General features: G+C 33.6%; 1 non-coding gene across 1 annotated transcript; it reads left to right on the top strand.

Moving 5' to 3' along the window:
* On the top strand, positions 1–25397 carry LOC105342641 (uncharacterized). Its single transcript, XR_010710939.1, has 4 exons — positions 1–546; positions 22747–23169; positions 23325–23537; positions 24106–25397. It is a non-coding gene; the product is annotated as an uncharacterized protein (transcript).
* Positions 25398–25708: the final 311 nt, after the last annotated feature.

The following is a 25708-nucleotide window of genomic DNA, read 5'->3' as shown; positions in this document are numbered from 1 at the left end:
GCGTGGACCCTGAGGTCCACGCAGAAAATATATAAGCGAGGTTAAAGCGGATGCACTGGGGAAAATTTAGATTGCGCATGCCCGGTGGTTATGATGCAACCAGCTACGATGTGATGCCACCAGAAGGCACGTGCAACTTCTCGGCCCTTTTCGGCAGCCTCGGAAAAACCTGCGGAAAAGGCCCGAGAAGTTGCGATTGGCACCGTATAATGTTGATCGGGATTGGGATTCAATTTGAGGTCACGGCTAGCTTCGCCCCGTGTTCATGTTTTGTCACAAGCAATTTCGTCCCAATGCGTAGTATAAACTACAACTGATCAAACAACGGCTTAATCTTTGATCGTTTATTTGTAAGATCATATATAGCTGTACATTTTATTATATGATTATGTTTTAAAACGGGGCGAAACCACTCGGCCCGAAACCTCTCAGTGCGAACACGTGATGGGAGCGAAACCACCCGTTACAATTTCTAGAACTTAGTAGAAGCACATGCTAGAGCTGAAAGGCGCGAACTGCGACGAAGTGAAGATCAAGATGTCAACGGTAAGTAGGAACTTGTGAAAATTCAATTTTAGGGGAGTGCATTTTAAAAAAAAAGTCTTATTTTTGTCAAAAGACTAAGCAATATTTAAGAAAATTATTTAGAATGTCTCTCTTAAGAACAATACAGGGATCATTGCATCAAGGTAGTTCTGTATTTGTTAATGGTGGCTCACAATGCACTGCAATAGCATTCTTTGCATTAGCATTGTTTTTCTCTTACGATTTCACATGCAATTTGTCTTCTGCGGATATTGACAATATTTTATTTCGAGGAGACGCCCTCTACGGCAGTATAATTAGAGATTTGGGACAGAGGGATAATGTTTATCTTGCACACTATGAAATGCCAAACACTGTTGTGGTAGATGGGGTCGCATTGGATGCTATAACACATCCTGACATTCTATTTGGTGTTGTGGGTGAAAATAATCTGGCACATGATGTAGGTGCAACTAACTTAATGGATGCTTTAGAGACAGGGTTTTACGTTTCAGATCATTTACTGGCAACATTCCAACAGCTGAGTATTGCAATTAACTTTAACAGAACAACTGAGCATTATTTTGTGTTTGAGCAGAAATATCGTTGGTCAACACAATCCGTTTGGAACTGCTGTTTTATTAGAGTTTACTGATATACATACTTTACTGGCATATTTAACAAGTGAATACACAGGATCTGTTTATAACATTTCTCCTGTTTTGTTCAACCATCAAAGACCGTCATTATTAAAGCACAACCAGTCCGAAATCGTGGGAAGTCATGGGGAAACCATGGACCAGACACCAATACATACTTATAGTACAAGTAATGTCAGTACAGAAGATACCATTTCATTAAATTCCTACAAAAATTATTCACAAAGTGAAAGTACATTGAATTGTTCTAGTGTAAAGCAAAAATATACCAGTGAAGAATTTTTTGTTGAAAGTTATTTTAAAAGTGAAAAAATATTGCAACATTTCATACAAAATGTGAATTTAACAACAGCTGTAACTTTAGAGCAAGAAAGGATTGATCAAGAAAAACAATTAAAAATCATTTGAATAGATCTTTATTGGAACATAGTTATTGCTGTTCTGCTGAATGTAAACGTAGGAAGCAGAAGGGGAGATACACGTAAAAATAAAAGAATTTGCAATAATTTTGCATCTGTTAATTCCAGTTTGCTTGCAAATTCACCAAGATTTGTTGTACTAAATGCAAACTTTGATGAAAACTACACACTAGTTTCTGAGAGTGTGGAGGTTAACACAATAGAAAATGAAAATAGTTCTGAACAAATGTCAAATCTGTCAAAAAATTCAATTTCGGAAATTTTTTTTCAGAGAAATTAAACAGACTCCTTCCTTTGTTTGTTCAAGTTGTGATAGAATTTTATATCATGACCAGGTCCACAGACTTAAGGATGATTTTCAACTTACACAAGCTTATAAAATAAATGCTAGCAGCATTGTTTGTTCATTTTGTCATAGTCATATTAAAAAAAATGAAATGCCTCCATTCAATAGTATACTAAATGCTTTAGATCCAGGAAATATCCCCTTTTATCTCAAAAACCTAACTTACATGGAAAAAAGACTTCTTTGCAAAATTCAAGTGTTCATGACAGTGGTGATTTTACCAGGTGGACAATTAGCTGAAAAGGGACTAGCTATTGATTTTCCAATAGAATTACAAAATCAAGTCTCAGTACTTCCTCAAACCTTTAAAAATTCAAATGTCATCACCGTGTCATATGAGAATAACAACATTTTAAAACCAACTCACCTAGTAAGAAAGGACAAACTATTAAAAGCCTTGTTGTGGTTAAAGGCACATAATCAAATATATGACAACATTTCTTTAAATTTTGACCATATCCCAGAGGGTATAAACATAGAAAATGAACTAGCTGTCATTGATAATACTTATGAAGAGTATGCTGTTATTCCATCAGATTATGTAATGCCACACATTGATATTCAAACTTTGTTGAATAGTGATATCCCTCATTTGTCATTGAAAAGATGCAGGTCTACTCCATTAAATGCATATGACACTCCAAAAGGTGAGGAAATGGCATTCCCTCATTTGTTTCCACAAGTAGTAGGGGGGTGGTGATACTAGCACACATCAACTCCACCCACTGTACTATATAATACTACAGTGGGTGGAGTTGATGTGTCGAAGGCTCTGCATAATAATTATGCAGAGCCTTCGAGCCTTTTGATTTACATTAGTACTATATACTATATAATACTACAGTGGGTGGAGTTGATGTGTCGAAGGCTCTGCAGGCTCTGCATAATTATGTAAAATTATGTCAAAAGGCTCGAAGCTCTGCATAATTGCAACTCCACCCAATGTACTATATAATATCTACTATATATGTAAAATTATGAGTCAAAAGAATTTATATGTTTGAAAGACAGCACACATCAACTCCACCCACTGTAGAGCCTTCGACACATCAACTCCTTTCACTGTAGTATTATATAGTACAGTACTTTATAATAGCAAGAAAATATGTAAATTATGTCAAAGGCTGGAAGGCTCTCAAATATGTAAATTAAATCAAAGGGCGCAGACGGAAGGCTCTACATAATTGTCAAATGATGGAAGGCTAATCCCACCCACAATACAACATAATCTCTACCAAATATGTAAATTAAGTCGATGATTGGTTCACCGAAATAATCACATACAGTCAATTGAAGCCTTAATCATCAAAGTAACTATATACATGTAAGAAGGTCAGAAGGTTCACAGACATGTGATATACAATGAACTGCGAGCTAAATCTTAAGTTACACCCATTCTATTTGTTAACGTATATCAAATACATGTATTTAGATTAAGTCACACGTTTATTTGCTTTTAATATCAATTTTTTTATTTATAATATTCCCCCCCCCCCCCCCCCAAAATCATCACTATATAAATAGAGCAAAAAATCATTTTATTTGATCATTTCACCTTTAGATACCACGGGGAGTACTCTCTTCTATAAAAATGGAAACTGTCAGCGTCGTTTCTAATTTATTGGAAGCAAATTGTGATGATGAATTCAAAAAAACATTTCAGAAACAAAAACTTAAATTTGTTTTACTCTATATAATTTCAACCGTTGTTATAATACTTTTATGTGTAAACACAATACTTCTGAAAGAAAACCAAACCGAAGAGCAGTTGAATATAAGCGATTGTATTCAGTGGAAGTGTTGGAATTCTACAGCATCTCCCCCAAGATGTCCATATGTAGATAGCTATCCACTCGGTGATGAGATTTACGTAAGAATATGTCAGTTGGAGGGTAGCATTACATTAGATATTCGACTATTCAGAGATGAAAAATGGACTGGTGATGGAATTCAACTTAACAAAATGCAGTGGCAGTATTTAAAGAACTCAGTGGATCATATCGATTCTTCACTGTTGAAGAAATCCATGTGAAGAAATTCCATTTGCTTTCGATGATTATAATAAAAAGAATCACTCATCTGGAATATCAATACAATGTGAAACAAGTATATAACACATCGTATTACACATCTGACAGAATAAACTGTTTCAACGATGGAAGTAGAGCATGAATATTACGATTTGTTTTTTTCTCTTTGTGTCAACGCTATTTGGGATGATATATATAGTATATCTAAGGAAAGATGTAATGGTTGTGAAATAGATCATCCGTCTCAAACGGAACATCCATGTCTGATGGATTCGACACACATTAAACTAATTACGAGTTTTGAGCTTGCCTATATGAAACTGAACATTCAAGATATTTTTCATACTATGCTGAGAGATCATGACTGTGATCGTGCAGAGATACAAGATTTGGCTGATATCATGAAAATGTATTGCCTTACTGATATTTGGAGGGATAAACTATATTCAGAAATGGAAAGGGATGCTATATCATGCAATTATTGACACATTATGAGTGAAAAGGAAAAGACGCAGTATCTTGAAACTTATTATTATACCATCCGTAATCCTGCGGCATTTACAACGCCTGAAAAACTTTATCAAGCACTAAAATCAAACAAAGACTTTAAATTCAGTAAACATTTTATTTCAAAATGGCTGAGAAAACAGGATGCGTATACATTACAGCGACAGATCCGTCGACCTTTGAAGATTCCTAATATTCGTGTCAGTGGCATCAATGCTCAGTGGAGTATGGATCTTATGGACGTTCAAAACCTATCAAAAGAAAATGACGGTATCAGATTTCTTCTAATATTGATAGACACACTTTCTAAATATTTACGAATTGTAGTTCTTAAACAAAAATCTGCTCGAGATGTTTTAAATGCTATTAAGCAGGTCTTTGAATCTGGTGTGAAATGTCAGACATTACGAAGTGATCGTGGAGGGGAATTTAAGAATCGACAACTACTAAACTATTTAAAAAATGAAGGAGTCAGAATTTTCTTTGCCAATCAAAATTCAAAGGCATCTATTGCAGAAAGAGTTATACGTACAATTCGCGGTAGACTGTATCGATACTTTCAAAAAGAAAGAACGCATAGATATGTAGATGTCTTATCAGATGTAGTAGAAAATTATAATTCAACACCACATAGAAGTCTTCACGGTTTATCACCAAATGAAGTTACAAAGGAAAACGAGGCTGATGTGTGGGCCAGACTTTACTTAAAAAAATTAAAAGAAGTGGAAAACAGAACACAAAGAAAAAAAAACAAAGAACCGTTCGATATCGATATAAAATTAACGATTTAGTCAGACTTTCACATTTAAAACATATCTTTCGACGGGGATATAATCAACAATTTACGGGAGAAATTTTCAAAGTATCCAAAAGATTTCATCTACAAGGAATACCAATGTACAAAGTCAGAGATTTTAACGAGGAATTAATTGAAGGAGACTTTTACGAAAACGATCTACAAAAAGTTGACAAAAGCGAAGATTCCTTATGGCTTATTGAGAAAGTAATCAAGAAGCGTGTACGGAAAGGACAGAAAGAATTGTTCATTAAATTTGAATCTTGGCCAGAGAAGTTTAACCAGTGGGTTAAGGAATCTGACATCGTCAATCTAAGTTCAAAGTAATGGAAAAGTATATATTTGTCAAGTCTGACGAATGCAGGGACTATTATCCTGAAAATAAACCATACGATTTTAAAATTCACCTTGACAACGCTCTGGATCTACAAGGCTTTTGGAAAATTGGTATAACCGAGTTTTTTACTCTGTCTTCAACGAAAAAGACAGTCATTGACGCATTAACTTCAAAACCCATAACGACATTTCAGCATAAATCATTATTTGTTTATTCAAATGTGTGTGATTTTTCAAGCGTCAATGGCCATCAACAACCTCTGCTTCGAATCATCCAAGCGGATCCATCTTACGGTTGGAATGACAAATTTTATCCTGCGTACTACATTCCCCTTAGGGTCACTCACCTTTCTGACCTACATTTGTATTTAAGGGATGACAGTCATTTACCCGCCACATTCATTAATTCAGACGTTTGGATTACACTTCATTTAATACGATATCCATTTTAAGAATGGATGTCAATAAAACTCTGTATGTACCCGACACTAAAAAATGGACAATGTTTTACATGCGGGTAGGTAATGGTGATGTAAATCCTTATACCAATCATACGATGAAAGGATATCAACGAGGTGGTGGATTACGAAACAAAACCTCACCATATATGCTATCCATAGACAACTACACAAGAGGGGCTACTGATCGAGATGTAAAGCAAAAAATAAATGTTACCTCACCAGCTGAGCAGGTGGTGGAGCAGGCAAAAAGTGAAACTAAGAGGGAGAAAACTATTGAAAAGGGGAAGCGAGTCATGAAGCGTACCAGTCAGAAGTCGAGCAAGAAAGAGAGCGGACCTACAACCAAAAGAAATAAGATTGTAAAACTAAAATCAGACGTTTTTGGATTATATTGAAACATGTCGATTTTATCCAGTGAAAGTTTTAGAGAAGCTATGCCTAGTCAGCTTTCTTTATTTGATTTACCACCCACCCAGACTGCAGTAGAAAACATTTACTTCCAAGATGTTCGCCCGATATCACAAATCTCAGATAGTTCACCAATAGAATTTCAACTATCCGCACAAAATGGAATGGACTACATCGATCTTAAAAGAAGTAGACTTTATGTTAAGCTAAAAGTCATGAATGGAGACACAGTGCTTGAAGATGGTGACGTAATTGGCCCAGTGAACTTGCTTTTATCATCACTTTTCAGTCAGGTGGATGTATCGATGCAGAACAAGCCAATCAATAGCTCAGGAGCGCATTATCCATACCTTAGTATGCTGAATACTCTCATAAATTATGGGGGTGATGCAAAATCTTCTCAGCTGACTTCACAATTATGGGAGATTGATAACTCGGGTGAATTTGATGACGTCAATGCCAAATCAGGAAAAAATGGAGGATTGTTAAAACGAGCCCTGCTTATCAAGGGAAGCAAGACCCTCGACCTGGAAGGACCAATCATGCATGAACTATTTCAGATGGATATATATATTTTAAATCAAGTTGGTATCTCCCTCAAATTCTACCGCACGAGACCTGAATTTTGTCTTCTTTCGAATAGCGCTGACGGGAAAAATTACATTATTAAGTTAGTGGAAGTTATTTTACGAGTTTGTAAATGCAAAATTAATCCAGCTGTGATACTTAGTCATGCCAAGATGTTGGAAACCACCACAGCCAAATATCCATTCAAAAAAAGCACAGTGAAAATGTATAGTCTTGCGAAGGGGCTGCTGAACATCTCCATCGAAAATATGTTTTCAGGTACCAGACCAGACAGACTCTATGTTGCTTTTGTATCCTCACAAGCAGTGGCAGGAGATTTTACCAAAAATCCATTCAATTTTCAACACTACAACATAAACCAAATCGCTTTGTATAGCGATGGAATTCCAGTAGGTAATACACCCATAAAGCTTACATTTGACAGCGTCAATGGAGATAGCATAGTCTCAGCCTTCGTGAATTTATTTGACAATGCGGGAAAATGGCTCTTTGATGGAGGAAATGCTATAAATAGAAAACAATTTGCAGAGGGTGGTAATGTAATATTCTGTTTTGATTTAGAGCCTACGTTCGAACAAGGAGAGTATTTAACATTACTTAAACAGGGTAATGTACGTCTAGAAGCACAGTTTGGAGTAGCTCTACCATAGACAGTAACGGCTATTGTGTGGGGGCAATACACCGCTCTTTTCGAAATTAACCAAGCCAGAGATATAATAACCTCGTGAAGTGATGTCGGCTCTCAGCAGTGTGCAACTAAAATGTATGATAGCATGTGATCCACTGATGAAAGACACGATAATTGGTGTTTATTCAGCAGATAAAATACAGAAGTTAGAAGCACAAAGAGGATTAATAGTAAATACAAAGCCATCCGGTCATGAGGGAGAACATTGGTTAGCTGTTTACAATGATGGGAATAATGTGGAAATATTTGACAGTCTAGGAAACCTGAGTGATAAAAGTCTTATTGAATTTCATAAAATACTAGTAAATGACAAAATATACGTTAATCATATCGACATTCAATGTTCCAATTCTTTAGTATGTGGACATTATTCTATTTTGTATCTTTTCCTTAGAGTTCGAGATGTTTCATTTCAAGAGTTTTTGAATTTCTTATCACCTGTTTGTGAAATCAATGATGCATTTGTACTTAAATTTATTACTCGCACATTTTCATTATGCTTAACAAATCATGTATGATATATACATATACACACTTTTTAATAAATAAATACAGAGCATTTTCCTTCTTCGTATTCATTTCATTACTGGATTTCTTTGAAGGATGGCTGATAATGAACATGAAATCGTGACTAAATTTAAAGCTAACAGCAACATAATTGTGACAATCGCATGCAGGAAAATCCACATTTGTATTTTCTCTGCTGAAACACCTGGAACTATTTGAATCGGATATTAAGCATATACTATATGTTTTCGGAATTTGGCAGCCATTATTTGAGCAAATGGAGACAGTAGTTAATTCCATTACCTTTCACCAGGGAATTCCAGATAAAAATATTTTAGAAAGATTTTCCAATGAACATGGAAGCATATTACTGGTATTGGACGATGTCATGGGTCAAGGAACAAATAATGTAGAGTAAATGAACTTGTTTACAACTTATTCACATCACATGGGTATAACTGTGATATTCCTACTGCAAAATATTTTTCCTCCCGGAAAGTATATGAGAACCATATCTTTAAATGCGCATTATATAATACTATTTAAGAATCCACGTGATGAGCGACAAGTCAGAACTTTAGGTAGTCAGATTTTTCCTAACCAATCAAAGTATTTCATGGATGCTTATAAGAAGGCGACCGAACTTCCATATTCTTACTTATGTGTGACACTCTATCCTGGCACATCAGAGAGATACCGACTGTCTTCTAACATTTTTCCAGAACAGGAAACAATATTATACTTACCAATGTAGAATTATGTCCTCATTTCTGAAAGACCATTTGGATTTTCTAAGATTGCTAGCATCAACACATAGGAGTCAGCGACTACAATTACTTCACACCATTGACAACGGACAATTTGACATTTTGATAGAAGTCGTATACAACATTCTTCAGGGTGTTTGTTCTCTAACTAAAGACGAGGAAGAAAAACTGAAAAAACACAAACTACTGTTACGAAAATTAATAGAAAGAAAAAAAGCCAAACGTGTTAAAAAACAGATCTTGATACGTATTCAAGCTCTTATACCAACTTTAATATCAGCAGTGAATAGGTATCTATTAAACAATGGCAAAAGAGGTCGTTCTAGTTCCGAAAGAAAAATATCAGAAATTACTGGAGGATCGCATTGATCATGAATAATCGGTGCAAGACAAACCCTTCTAAAATAGATGGAGATTTTGAAGAGAAGAAAAGCATCAGTGACCCGAACAACATTAACTTAGAAACAGATTTATACAACAAAGAAAAGTCACAACCTGATACGGAATGTGGAGATAAAAGTGTTGACCAAAATTTCAATAAAAGAACGTATAATAACTTGCAAAATGCTGACACAGAGGAAGTTTTAGAGTCGGTACACCATGACACTCTTAATGGGAAAGCAGGAGTTAATCAAAGTGAAGCGTTACAAACTACTGAAGCATACAGAGATAAATCCGATGACAGCGTCATAAAATTAGCAGTACGTAGCACGCCGACAAGCATCGTCAATCGTCGGAAGGTATCTGCAAGCAGAAGAAAAACATACAGAAAAAAATGGTTAAAATATAAATGAATAGGCATGGAGCAAAGTGATAAGAGATTCCACTGCACGGATTGCAAAAAAAGTTACAAACGCAAGTCAGATTTAAACAGACATTATAGGTCAAAGCAGCAAAAAATCGTTTGTCCTATTTGCGATCATCATTTCAACAGAAAGGATAATTTTAAAACTCACTATCGTCGTTATCATGAGACTGCATCCAATGTCCAAATTGGAGGTAGCCATCATTCCTCATCATCAACTAGAACCAGTACGTCAACGAATGTATCTTCATCAGAAAAAACAAGTGAAGCTGGAACTTCTGAGGAATTACGGGAAGAAGAGTCCGAGGATCGTGAACATGAAATCACGCAATCAATCAATGATCAAGTAACTTCTATCAAGATTAAACCACGACAAATGGAAAAATTTGATCTTCTTGTGTTTTATTCTAATATTAAAGATAAAATCAAAGAATTAATTGTTTCACACTCGCCTACAAAAAAAGGATTAAAGTGGTATCTTGTAACGAGAGTGGAATTTACCAGGGAAAGGGAAGGTCAGGTGGAAAAGGCCTTACCTCATTTTCGCACTATCGTTTATAGACATTTAACCTCAGAAGAATTTAACTTTCACAATATCAATGAATCTTTCCAAAAGATGTTCACATCTAAAGAAGAATTCATCATGAAAGGCTCAGACTGGATTTTTTCCAAAGTAATTTACGTGGAATTATGCTACGTTGTTTACTCGCCATTAAAGGGTGGAACTTATATAAGAGAGCCAAACGAACTGCGAAGCAGCAAATCGTTGGTAAACATAAGAAATACAGATCAAAAATGTTTCCTGTACTCAGTTTTAGCAAAACTTTATCCTGCTAAGCGAAACCCGTCGAGAGTCAGTCATTACTATGCATATACTCATAAAGTAAACATGCGTGGAATCCAATATCCAGTTCGGGTACAGCAGATAACAAAATTTGAAAATCAAAATGATATTTCCGTAAATGTATTTGGATATGAAGATAAGGAAATATTTCCAATGCGTATTACCAAATCAAAAAAAAAAATTCATGTCGATTTGCTTTATCTAAGGAATAAAGACATTTTCCATTACTGCTTAATCAAAAATCTCAATCGATTTCTCTTCCGAACAGAAGGTGGGAATTCACGCCATTCACATCACTATTGTCCTTATTGTTTGCATGGATTTGTGAGGAGAGAAATTTTGAATAAACATGTTGACTTTTGCATGTCACTCGGTTTACAGAAAATAGAGATGCCAACGCCTGGAGAAAATGACGTATTAAAATTTACTGATATTGCGAAACAACTTCGTGTGCCATTTGTCATTTACGCTGATTTCGAAACATATGTCAAACCCATTCAATCATGTGACCTAGATCCAAACTCTTCACACACCAGTAATATTTCTGAATTCAAACCTTGTGGCTTTGCTTATCATATAGTTTCTACTGATAAGAGATATACTAAACCGCCTACTGTATATCGAGGGGAGGACATCGTAGAGACGTTCATGGTTCGATTACTCGAAGAAGAGGAAAGAATTCTCAATTTGTTACATATTATAGAACCTATGCAAATCAACGGTAATATAGAAAATTTATTTCAAAGAGCAACACATTGTCATCTGTGTGGGTTGGAATTTATTAAGAAGCATGACAAAGTAAGAAATCATGATCATATTACAGGTGATTTTTTTGGTGCTGCGCATCGGAATTGTAATTTACAATTTAAGCAGGTAGAGTTTATACCTGTTATTTTACACAATCTTAGAGGATTTGACGCTCATCTTATCATGCAACGACTTGGAAAATTCAAGAAAAAACGTATTAATGTCATCGCCAATACTAATGAACGATACGTCTCTTTTACAATTTCAAAATTAAGGTTTATAGACTCTTTTCAATTTCTTACAACATCTTTGGATGTGTTGGTGAAGAATTTGAAATCTAGCGGTGTACAACATTTTCAACAATTCAATGAACATTTACCCTCCGATTCTTGTAAAAATCTTTTATTAAGAAAGGGAATTTATCCATACTCATTCATTACAGACAGTTCAAAGTTTTTAGTCAATAAATTACCCCCCAAACATGAATTCTACAATACTATACGCAAATGTCACATATCAGATGAAGAGTATGAGCATGCGAAAGAAGTTTGGAGAGAGATGAATATCCAAACAATGGGGGAATATCATGATCTATATATACTTTGTGATGTATTACTTTTAGCGGATGTTTTTGAAAGATTCAGAGATATTTCCATGAAAAGTTTTGATTTAGATCCTGCACAGTATTACACCCTCGCTGGTATGTGCTGGAGTGCATGTTTAAAAATGACTGGTGTGGAGTTAGAATTACTTACTGACATAGAGCAATATCTGATGATTGAAAAGGGTGTGCGTGGTGGTGTGGCAATGATAACATCACGTTTCGCTGAAGCTAACAACCCCTATATTGAGCAGAATTATAATCCAAGCAAACCAAATGTTTACCTTGGATATTTTGATATGAACAACTTATATGGTGGAGCTATGATTGAGTCCCTCCCTGTTAGGGATTTTAAATGGCTGAGTGCGAATGAAATATCAGAGCTTGACATTATGAATGTAGATAAAAATGCGAAAAATGGATATATCTTAGAGGTCACACTTGAATATCCAAGTCATTTGCATGATGTACATAATGATCTACATTAGCACCGGAATCGTTATCTATCAAAATTGAAGATCTATCTCCTTACTGCCAAGAACTGTATAAGATTTTTCATAAACAGAAAATCGAGGGTGAGATCTCGAGAAAACTTGTTCCTACACTTCGAACAAAGCACAAATACGTTGTTCACTACAGAAACTTACAATTCTATCTTCAACAAGGACTTATTCTGAAAGATATGCATAGAGTAATAAGCTTTGAACAGGAAAACTGGTTAAAACCCTACATAGAATACAACACGAAGATGAGGCAGCAAGCTCAGAATGAATTTGAAGTCTCTCTTTACAAGTCTTACAACAATATAGTTTTTGGGTAAGCATTTTCAAAATTATCTATGTACAGATTGTCATATGATCATAGTTTTCTGACACTATACAGTAAGATATGTTTATTTTCGTTTATCATTACAGAAAAACCATGGAAAATATCAGAAATAGATTGAACTTTAACTTAGTTCATACAAAAAAGGGACTGCAGAGATTGGTTAGTAAACCAAGTTTTGAGAGTTTTACCATCTTCAATAGCGATCTTGTGGGAGTGAAAAACAAAAAGGTCAAGCTTTTACTGAACAAACCAATCTACACTGGGATGAGCATATTGGATCTTTCCAAGCTTTTCATGTATGAATTCCATTATGGCTTTGTCAAAAAACAGTATAGAGAAAATGCAAAGTTACTGATGACGGACACTGACTCTCTATTTTATAGGTAGGTATAGTTATTTCTTGTGATAAAGTCTGTTAACTAATTCAGACGATCATTGTTCTTCACCTTATTTAATTTTGTAGATTTGAAGTTGAAGACATGTACGAGGAGATAAACAAGCATATGGATTTGTTTGACACGTCAAACTATCCGAGAGATCATCCTCTGTTCAGTGAAAAACACAAGAAAGTTGTTGGAAAGATGAAAGATGAAACGGCATCTCATCCAATTCTTGGATTTGTTGGTTTACGACCAAAAATGTATTCATTCATTGTTTACGATGAGAAAAAAACGCAAGTGAAGAAAGCTAAAGGAATTTCCAAATCGGTAGTCAAAAAAGAATTAACTTATCAAAACTACGTAAACTGTCTAATGAACAGTAAATTGAATAGACATTCAATGAACTCTATTCGAAGTGAAAATCATAACCTGTATTTAAAGAACATCAACAAAATTTCTCTGTCACCGTTTGACGATAAACGATGGTGGTTGGAGCCTAACGGCATTGAGGGATATTCATATGGACACTATGCGACCAAAACTCAAATCGATGAATAAACTGTACAATATGTATTTTGATTAAATTTATTAGCATATGAATGTAAACATGTAATTAAGATAGAGACGTTTGATACAAATCAGTGTTCTGTATTTGAAATAAACATAAAACCTTCGTTCCAACAATTTATTTTACTTTGATTTACAATAAATAGTTAAGCAAAATCGCTTAATTGGAAATAAATAATTAAGGATACAACTAACAATTCCGTATCTGGGAAAGTAACAATCAAAGTCAATATTCTTAATATGCAGAAATTTGTTTAATTGGATTAAATGAGTAATGGAATAAAGCATGATATTGTTTACAATAGCTCTCCAATTATCACGTTTTTCGTTGCAGAGTCATTAACGTTTACTAAATGAAAACAGTAGGCAATATATAAAGTATAAAATGGAAGAGTTTTTATCAAGAGAGTATACACGTATAATAATTTGCCTAAGATTTATCAATACTGTGTTAACATATCTTAATATTTTGACTTTGCTATCGTGAAAGGATTAAATATGTTGGCAATTAGTTTTCCATAATTTAAAATCAAAATAATACACAAATTAATTGATAAATCTTAATACAGTATACAATTATATGAGCACATAAAATGGGTAAAGTAATGAATACTCGATCAAGTCGGAAGTACGCTACAAAACATTAGGTCAAAAATTAAAAAAAATTGTTTGCAATTGTCAACCTGTAATTTTTAGAATGAATGGATAGTTTTTCAATTTTATAACAATATTACTTTACTGCTTCCTATTGAATCACAAATAATAGGTTAAAAGGTTTGTCGCATATATTTTAATGGGTAGGATAGTCAACTGCAAACAAACATTTTAATTTTGACCTTACCTTAAGGTGATCATTTCATGATACATAGACAGTGATAAATGTCAACCATACGATTTGTTATTATTTCTAATTGTTGTTTATCTGCATTAAGTTCTTTCTTTTTTCTATCGATTCCTTCCAGAAGAACATCTGCTGACGACGTAAGTTTAACTGTCTCATTAAGTAATTCCACCACGGAGGAAGGTCGCAATGAGTGGATGGAACGTATGTCGGCCATACGATTTTTGATTATTTCTAATTGTTGTTCGCCTACTTCAACTTCACTTATTTTTTTGTCAATTCCTTCTAGAAGAACATCTGCTGATGACTTAAGTTTGACCGCCACATTCTGTAATTCCACCACGCAGGAATGCCGCAAAGATTGGATCTTGTTAAAATAATTAAAAATAGGGTAACTTCTTCCGCTTCTTGGATCGAGTATTAATATTCTTGATTAACACATTTCCTGAATAAATGATTTCTATCTACAGCCAAGATGGTCATGAATCTTAAAAAGCTCCCCCATCTTCGTTATCGTCTGATTCAACAATTGTTACCTTCCTTTTTTTGGGAAGGGTGATTCTGAGCTATATTAAAAAAATAATAACACTTGTGGAATTTTACCTATCCGACATTCATGTATATCAGCTGTATGAATTATTTAAACGGTTATATACATGTATCTCATCGTCTAAACATAAAGACAAATTTCAAGAAAACTTACCATTGGTGGACTCGGGGGTTGTAGACTTTTTACAAAGTCTCGCACTGCTGTAATCTCTTCCCCCAAACCTGCCATTGCTAGCATGACCTCCTCGGGAATGGAAGTCGATGTTCCTTTTGCATTGTCTGTCAGGAAGAAACAGAAAAGAAAAATGTTAAAATTTTACATTAAAGTATCATCAGGAACGTAAAATCACTTTAATCTAATCTTAATTTAATAATGGATATATTAATGATATAACAGGTAAACGTAAAAGTTTTACATGGTAACATATCAATACTTTAAAAAATTATAACAAAAATAATAAATAAATAAATAAAAACAAAGAGTAGTATCAAAAATACCAAATAATTTAAAAATCATGAATATTTTAGTTTACGTTTTCTGGATAAATTACCATATAAAACAGAGGTTTATTTAATAAGGTTTATAACTTACTTTGAATGTGGAAGTAAACTTTCCGGTTATAATAGCTCATCTTGATAGAGTACTGTCCTTTTCTAATTCTTAGAGAATCATTTTTCTCTATGACAAACATAGGTGTTTCACCATCATCATCAATTTGCTGTGAGAAGACCGCTCTTGCATTCGAAGCCATGACTGCTTTTAGATGCGTCGTCAGTGTTTGAACTTTTTCATATATATATACACTCTCTAATAACCCTTTCAATAATAAATTTCGGTTGAAAAGTTCAAAATATAGCAAACAACTATTTCTTGTAAAGAAGTAAACAGCTTTAGTCTTGCAAATTTTGTGACTCTTGATTTTGATTACTCAGCATATGATATATAAATTATAGTTGAAAAGTTCAAAATATAGCAAACAACTATTGTCTTGTAAAGAAGTAAACAGCTTTAGTCTTGCAAATTTTATGACTCTTGATTTTGATTACTCAACGTATGTAAGGATGTGTATTGCCAATTACCCTGTTGTTCGTAACCTTTGCCTCTGTTTTTTTTTTTTTTTTTTTATATATTATAATATTATGGTAATGTCAGACTTCGAACTTTTTATATATACAACTGATGAAAATTTGATATGATAGATATTTTTACACAATAAAGTTTTAATGTATATAATAACTTCTCGACCATTGACTCGTCCTTGAAAACAGTACTGTCTGATAAACAATATTTCAGCATTAAATTTTTAATTAAAGCTAAATATAAGATTGAAAGATTGCAAATTAAGAACTTATTAATAAAGAAGTAAACAAAACATATCAAGTTATTAAGTTCAAAATATATATAAAATCGTAAAATTAAATGGAATTGAACACAAACAGGCTGTTTTATATAAATAAATATATATATATCCCATTATATCTCATTTAAATTGAAACAATAAAATCGGGCTCGAAATTCATTAAATGCGAAGGAACACGCCGAAGTGAAAAGAAAATGGCAAACATGAACATGTGTACCGTTTCTTTCATTCTTATCATCATGCTGTTTGCTCGCATGCATGGCAAGCCTTTGGACTCTATTTGTGATAGTGCTGGAAAATGCATGTGGAATGGTGGAGGATGGTACAGGGGCTGTATTGATGACATCCCCATCCTTTACTTTGATCGCTTCGACGGCGATGGACTCTTGGATCTCCGAGACTGTTCAGTACAAGTTGTGGCGATTGAAATTACACCATTAAGGTGTAAGGACCTGAATCAGCATGTTGTTACAGATAGTGGAGTGACTTCTTTTCGTAGTTTATTAATTGTATGAATTCTTATCAAAATTATATTTAAGTTCCGCTAATACATGTATATTAGTTTTGCTTATTTTCATTTTTGTTTCAATGCTGCAAACAATCATTTTATGTAATATTGTAAAATTTTGTTGAATTTTTCATTTTCATTTCAGTATTATAAATAATCATTTGATGTACATTTGTGATTGATAGTGATTTTATGTATTTTTATTTTTTTACATACATGAGGCATGGAAACTTTTTTTTTTTGTTTATGATACAGTTGATAGTGAGTTTATGTTTTTATTCCAGCATTATAAATAATCATTTGATATACATTTGTGATTAATAGTGATTAATGCTCTTATTTTATTTTTTGTTGTTATTTTTGTATACATGAGGCATGTTGCAATAGACATTTTTATGATGCAATTATACAATCATTTTATGTACATTTGTAATTGTTGTTAATTATATATTTCGTAGGTATTATATAGTACAGTAGGCGGATGACATTTCAAGCCTTTTAGTTAATTTACATATTGCATAGGTATTATATAGTACAGTAGGTGGATGACATTTCAAGCCTTTTGAGTTAATTTACATATTGCATAGGTATTATTTTACATAATTATGCAGAGCCTGCAGAGCCTTCGACACATCAACTCCACCCACTGTAGTATTATATAGTATATAGTACTAATGTAAATCAAAAGGCTCGAAGGCTCTGCATAATTATTATGCAGAGCCTTCGACACATCAACTCCACCCACTGTAGTATTATATATTTTTTGTTGTTATTTTTATATACATCAGGCATGTTGCAATAGACATTTTTATGATGCAATTATACAATCATTTTATGTACATTTGTAATTGTTGTTAATTATATATATTTTTGGTTTTTTTTTAAGCCTTTTGCATATTATCATATGGGGTGGAGTTAGATCTTGAGCCTTTTGACCTTATTTACATTTTTCGTAGATGTTATATATTACAATAGGCGAGGTTGATTATGCAGAGCAATCAAGCCTTTGACTTAATTCACATACTTCGTAGACATTATATAGTACAGTATGCTAATCGACACTTCAAGCCTTTTGACTTAATTTACATATTTCGTAGGTATTATATAGTACAGTAGGCGGATGACATTTCAAGCCTTTTAGTTAATTTACATATTGCATAGGTATTATATAGTACAGTAGGTGGATGACATTTCAAGCCTTTTGAGTTAATTTACATATTGCATAGGTATTATTTTACATAATTATGCAGAGCCTGCAGAGCCTTCGACACATCAACTCCACCCACTGTAGTATTATATAGTATATAGTACTAATGTAAATCAAAAGGCTCGAAGGCTCTGCATAATTATTATGCAGAGCCTTCGACACATCAACTCCACCCACTGTAGTATTATATAGTACAGTGGGTGGAGTTGATGTGTGCTAGTATCACCACCCCCCTACTACTTCCACAAGGTGTTAATGGATTTGGTCATGAGAGACCTGCAAGATTAACTCCTTCCAAATATTTTAAGTGTAGAATGTATTATAAAGATGGTAGATTTAGAAAAGATATTTCCTATTTACTGCATGCAGTGAACTATTACGAAAAAGAGAGATTATTAAATGCTGTCAGTATTCACATGAGAATGAGAAAAAGCACTGGATTGCTAACAGCATCAGATGTAAATAACATTTCAAGTAATCCTGACTTGTTGCAGAACTCTTACATGTTTATGAAATTCATGAAAGGTATTAAATTTATTGGCAATGTTTAAATGTCTGGGACCTCCTAGCTTATTTGTGACGTTATCAGCTAATGACATGCATTGGCCCGATCTAATAATGTCCCTGGACTGTTGTAGCTACGAAAAAGCATGTAACATGACAAACTGTTTACAGTTGGTGAAAAATGACCCAGTTTTGACAGCACTTCATTTTCAAGGGCGGTTTGGGATCCTACTGAAAGATGTTATTCTCGGACCCTTAATGCCTTTAGGAAAAGTAGTTGATTACTTCGTGCGTGTAGAATTCCAAATTCGCGGAAGCCCACATTTTCATATCTTCTTTTGGATTGAAAATTTTTCAGAAATATTTAGTGACCACAAAAAGCTTGTAAGGTATATCAATGATGTTATAAGCACAAAACACAGCACAAGTCAGTTTGCTTCAAAATTTCAAACTTATCGTCATTCTGACTACTGTTTGAGAAAAACTGGCCGCTGTCGCTTTGGTTTTCCATTTAGAGAAATGAAGGAAACATGCATTTTGAGTAATGTAGATTTACAGTCAAACATTATCAAAGGCAAGTTTTATGAAACTGAACGCACTACAGATGATTGTTATATAAATGCTTTTAACCCAGTTATTTTGAATCATTGGCAAGCAAACATGGACATACAAGTGATAGGTAGTTGTGAATCTGCTGCTTATTATGTATGTGCTTACTTATGTGAAGCAGAGCCTGAAAATTTAAAATTTGAATTGTCAAAAGTCATTAACAACTTGAATCAAATGCCTGCTTCGTCTCAGTCTTCTAGAATGCTAAAAATTGGATATTGTGTTTTAAAGTCAAGAAAATTAAGTGCACAAGAAGCAGCTTATAGGCTTCTCCCAGATTTGAATTTGATAATTTCCTCAAGGTCAGTTTTGACACTAAATACAAAACCACCAGAAAAGAGGTTCCGCGTACTTAAATCAAAACAAGAACGAGAGGAACTAGATAATACAAGTACAGATATATTTTACAACAATATGATAGATTATTATCATGCACGTCCAATTGAACTATTCAATCTATGTTTATTTGAATTTTCGCAATGGTATGTTAAGTGTGCAGACAAAGATGTTGATATATCTGTCGCTTCTTCAAGTAGGCAACCACGTATAAGATTAAGGCCTCCGTTTCAACATGTCATAATGCGAAAGAGATTAAAATTTTTGATAATTCGCCTCCCAAAGTTGCCATGGTCATCTGATGATTACTTTTACAGTCTCTTGATGTGCTTTTTACCCCATCAAAATGAAGAACTTACACAAAAAAATCAAACCTCAACATATAGCACAGCAAGAGATGCATTTATTGCTAAAAGACAGAACATGCAATTAGACTTTTAAGAGTAGATGAAATTGAAAATGCAGTTCGATTTATTCGGTGTTCTGTAAAAGAGATGGAGGCTTTTATTGCCCCATCTACTTCTGAACATCTATATGTTGATGATGACTGTCTTTTGGAAGATCCCTCATTATCAGTATCACACCCTCATAACTTGGATGATGTTGATGTTCATTTGAGTAGAGAAGTAGGAAATGAACTTAGTTGTGAAAATAGTGATGAGCTGCACATCAATGAAATTAGTACATCATCTATATCTTTTGACGAGATAAAAAGCAGAATAGCAAGGTTAACAAGGTGTCAAAAAACTGATATGCATTACATTTTTAATCATTATAAAAACAAAGATAATTCTCAGCAACTTTGCATGTTTATTAGTGTTGGGGCAGGAGTTGGAAAAAGTTACCTCACAAGACTGATTATTGACTGGTTAAACTGCTGTTGCTCAATTGTTTGTGGAAAATCTCCAGTAATGGTATGTGCTTCAACTGGAACAGCAGCTAGAAATATCTTGGGAATTACAATCCATAGTGCACTATATTTACTAGTGCAACATGGAAATGAACCCAAATTTCATGAATTATCTGGGAAAAGTTTGAAGAAATTAAGATCCACTTATTCATATGTTCATACACTGATCATTGATGAAATTTCAATGGTTAGTGCACAAACTCTTGAATACATTCATAGAAGGCTAACTTCAATTAAAGATAATGATAAACCATTCGGAAATGTAAATGTCATAGGGGATTTCCTTCAATTGAAACCTGTTAAAGGCAAATATGCCTTTGAAAATGCAATTCTATGGTCAAATTTTAAGCTTTTTATTCTCAAAGAAAATGTACGGCAATCTGAAAATGTTACATATGCTGCAGTATTAAATAGAGCTAGAGTTGGCTTACTGAATGAAGATGATCTCAAAATTCTACAGTCGAGGTTATTTAAGCCCCCACAAAGAGATATTTCTTCCCTTCTTCATTTATTTCCCACACTTAAAGAAGTTCAACAACATAACAACAAGATGCAAGTGTTGTTAAGCCGAGAATGCATTGAGGTCAAAGCTAAACATTATTTTTCTCAAGATGACATAGAAAAAAAGGGGCTTCTTTCTAATGATGATATCCCTGTAGATGATAGAAATGCAGGTGGGTTACCATGCCAGTTACAAATATCCATTGGGACAAGGGTTATGTTAATAAAATATATATATACATCAAAAGGACTAGTAAATGGAGCTCTTGGGTTTGTAGAGTCAATAGAAATGCACCAAGAAATGACAGGAGAAGTTAACTTAATATATGTTAAATTTGATGACCCACATATTGGAGGTATTCTTAAAAGGGTTGAACATAATAATGCAATAGCTATTGAGCCCTTGTGTCAAGAATTTTATTACAATGGAAGAATACTTGTTAGGGAGCAATTTCCTCTCATTCAAGCATGGGCAACTACAATCCATAAAGTCCAGGGTGCATCTTTATCACAAGCAGTCATTTCAATTGGTAACAATGTGTTTGAAAATGGAATGGCTTATGTTGCCTTAAGCAGAATCAAAAAATTGTCAGGTTTATATTTGCTGGCATTTAATTATCAGAAAGTTACACCCCCTGTCAAAGCTTTGGAAGAGTATACAAGACTTTGTTCTTTAACAGAATAATTAATCTTTAACTTCAATGCTGTTAGCCTGTATTTGCACGTGTGTCTATTGGCAAGTTGTCCCCCTGCGTGCTGAAAACTTCTCAATAAAAAACAGACATTTAATTAATTTATCCCAGTTCAATTTTGAAACATGCATAATTATATAGAATTTAAAGATGTTACTAGACCTATCTTAAATCACCAATACCAGAATTTTAACTCTTTATAACTCGTGTGAGCGTGCTGAATTTCTTTTCAAATAACATAGAAATTTACATTATTTCATAACGTGACAATATTAGGGCATTGTTTGGTATATATTCTTAGTCTATATTAAAAGCAGAAATGGCTACAAGCAGCACTAAATGAACACTGAACAGTATTGATAATTCAACACAACAGTTTGAATTTACTTGGAAATTGAAATTACTATTTTATATCATAAATCAGATGATGATTTGACAAATCATTTTTTCAAAATATGAATACATGTACAAATGATTGTCTAATATTTAAGTCACCTGAGTCACTCAGATGACCAATTGCAATTGATATAATATGTCTGTCGTGTGTTAACAATTGAACATTTTTAACTTCTTCTTTAAAACTAACTGCTTAATTCTTTTTAAAGTTTGTTAAATGCATCTTAGGTGTTAGAGGAACAAAAAATGTAAATTTCATAACTATTGTCCCATAAGGGTCCTAGGGGCAGGGCAACAATGGTAATGAAAATATTCTTCTGTACAAAAGCCCTTTACCAAAATTGTAAATATCATGTCTCCTGGGGTTTGACTCTAGAGCGAGGCCAAAATGCTTTGTGACTGTTACATGTAAGATCAGTTGTCCTCTTACTGCAAGTAAGCTTCACATTTCATTTATATTCACAAAGAATTAGTTGCAAAATGTATGATATGTAATTATGATGCAATATTGTGAAAATTGCAGATGCTGAAAATAAAAGATATTAAAGACAAAGAAGTGAAAGATCTCATTCTGCCACCATCCCCTTCAGTGCGAGGGGTAGTGCTTGAAGTCAGTGACATTGAAAAAGCAGAAAATTCACAATACAAAGATAAATTCTATGCAATTATTGCTGATGAAACCGCAGCGATATCAGTAACAATCTATGATGTACAGAAACAAAACAAATTTATTAAGGGAATGGCTGTAGTTCTGATGAACATTCTTATGAAGCAAAATTTTATAGCTGTTACAAGCAAAACAGATGTAGGCATTTGCAGACCATTTACTATTCCTGATGAGATCAGGCTTCATGCTCCAACCCTTGCTGGACAAACAATGACCTTAAAGAATGCACTTGCTTCACCTGTAAAAACGCTGCTTACCGTAAAGGGAAAAGTTGTTAAGGTACTCTGATATTAAATGAGTGAAATATATTATTTAGAATTTAAATTGATCTATTTTAATCATCACATAAATATGAATCATTAAAGCATAAAATAAAAAGTACTTGTTAAAAATTCTTTCATTTTCTATAATTATGTATTCTAATTTTCATACAGCTGTCACCAGCAAGCAAGAAAAGGGTAGAACAAAACGAGGTAGATTTCCAAGAGGTCATGTTGAAAGATACAGACAGTCACGCAACAGTTGCAGTGTGGGACAAGATGGTGAATACACTACAAAAGGGAGAATGTGTGACCATTACAAAGTGCAGGGTCCGTTTGTTTAATGAGCAGAAACGCCTTACCACTACAAGATCATCCCAATGTGAGGTTCGTTGTTGCACATATAGGTATAGTTTTTAAATACAATTACAAATGTACCAAGTTTTGTAAAATAAAATTATATTGTTGTACACATATAGTCAATAGTATAGTTTTTTAATTACAATTACAAATTTACCATGTTTCGTAAAATGAAATCTTGGAAGAAATTCTCTGTCATGAAGTGATATTCTAATAAAAGATTCCTCATAAAATTTTATTTTCAGTTATTAAAATAATGATCACTGTAACATCACTAAAGCCCAAAAATTGGTTTAGAAAATTGCCAAAACAGTGTATTCTGCAATATTGTTCTAATACTTTAGAATAAGACATTATTTACCTACTTGAATTTTTTGTGTTTGACGACATAAACCTACTTCAATCACTCATGTTAGTGGGTCATGTGTGCTGAAGTGACCAATGTGGCCCCTAGGCGCCTTGTTTAATCTGAAACTTCGAAATGTAATCTGATGAGGATGCATAGAAAGAAAAGGTAATATAACATACCAGTAAATATAAGTAACAGTAATCATCAGGAAATTTAATATTTCTCACTACTTTTATTAAATTATAGAAACTTGCATATGATGAAACTCTTCTGCTGGTGTCTGACGATGAAGATGATGATGTGGACAATAATGGAAATTGGGGTAACGCCCCCATTTCTGATTTCAAGAGTGGAACCATCACCGCAGTGTTCGATGTCGATCCATACCTAGCGTGTCCCACTACTTCATGCAATAACACGAAACTTGCTCCAGCTGAATCCATCCAATGCATGAATTGCAAAAACTGCGGGAGAAACTATGGGGAGAGCGCTTGCAATAACTACATACGTGCTACTGTTATGATTGAAGTAGAAGATTCTAACAACCTCCCCAGAAAGTAGCAATATTTAAGCCTAAGATTGAAAAGCTGTTCACTTCAAGGGGTTTCACACTTCCTTCCAGCAATGACCAAACTGAGCTTCTCCTCAAATTCTTTGAAATAATTCCAGCTGACATCAAGTTTCACATGATAAATAACACTATCAAACAATTAACCTGCAAAAGAGTTGCATAAACATTCAACTCCACTGCAACTGCTGTAACAAGTATCAAATTTGTTCAGTGACTTGCACAGTTCTTTTTTTATTTGATCGATTTTATACTAGTATGGCGAGTATGCACTTGGAAGAGTATCATTATTGTTTTGTTTATTGTTGACAAACTTACGAAACAGTTGCATAAACATTCAACTGCACTGCAACTGCTGTAACAAGTATCAAATTTGTTTAGTGACTTGCACAGTTCTTTTTTTTTATTCAATTGATTTTATACCAATATAAACTTGGAAGAGTATCATTTGTTTTTTGTTGACAAACTTGCAAAAGAGTTGCATAAACATTCAACTGCACTGCAACTGCTGTAACAAGTATCAAATTTGTTCAGTGACTTGCACAGTTCTTTTTTTTTTCAATTGATTTTATACCAATATAAACTTGGAAGAGTATCATTTGTTTATTGTTGACAGACTTGCAAAAGAGTTGCATAAACATTCAACTGCACTGCAACTGATGTAACAAGTATCAAATTTGTTCAGTGACTTGCGCAGTTCTTTTTTTATATTCAGTTGATATTATACCACTATGAACTTTGGAAAAATATCATTATTGTTTTGTTTATTGTTCACAAACTCGCAAAAGAGTTGTATCAACATTCAACTCGATTACAATTGATATACTGAGTGTACTTTTTTTTCAGTGTAGTAATCGCTGTTTCTTATCTAATATGATTGATATGCAAACTATAACAAATGGGTTTTTTTCTTATTGTGTGTAATTCACAATCAAGTTTTTAAGTTTTCTTAATAAAGTACAATTAGTTTTATTTAATTTGTTTCCTCTATTATGCAGTATAATATCATTGTCAGGAGATATTGAAATGAATAGCAACATGAAAGAAGTCTGTTCTTCAGGTTCATATCAGAACATCAGCAAGTTAATTGAAAATTAACAGAAATGTCACTCAATTCACTAAAATGAGAATGAACATTGCTATTCCTTTGATGTTCATTATTATGGTTTATAATATTGTGTATGAAAAATTAGAAAATTATTAAAATAAACAAGAAATTGGTGCAATTTTCAAATTAATATATTGCACAACAACTGGGAGGGGGATTATCATTATACCCCC

This window comes from Magallana gigas, chromosome 1 (assembly GCF_963853765.1).
Source record: "Magallana gigas chromosome 1, xbMagGiga1.1, whole genome shotgun sequence".
Lineage (NCBI taxonomy): Eukaryota > Metazoa > Mollusca > Bivalvia > Ostreida > Ostreidae > Magallana > Magallana gigas.
Note: the sequence above shows the minus strand (reverse complement) of the source record. Positions and strands in the feature narration are given on the sequence as shown.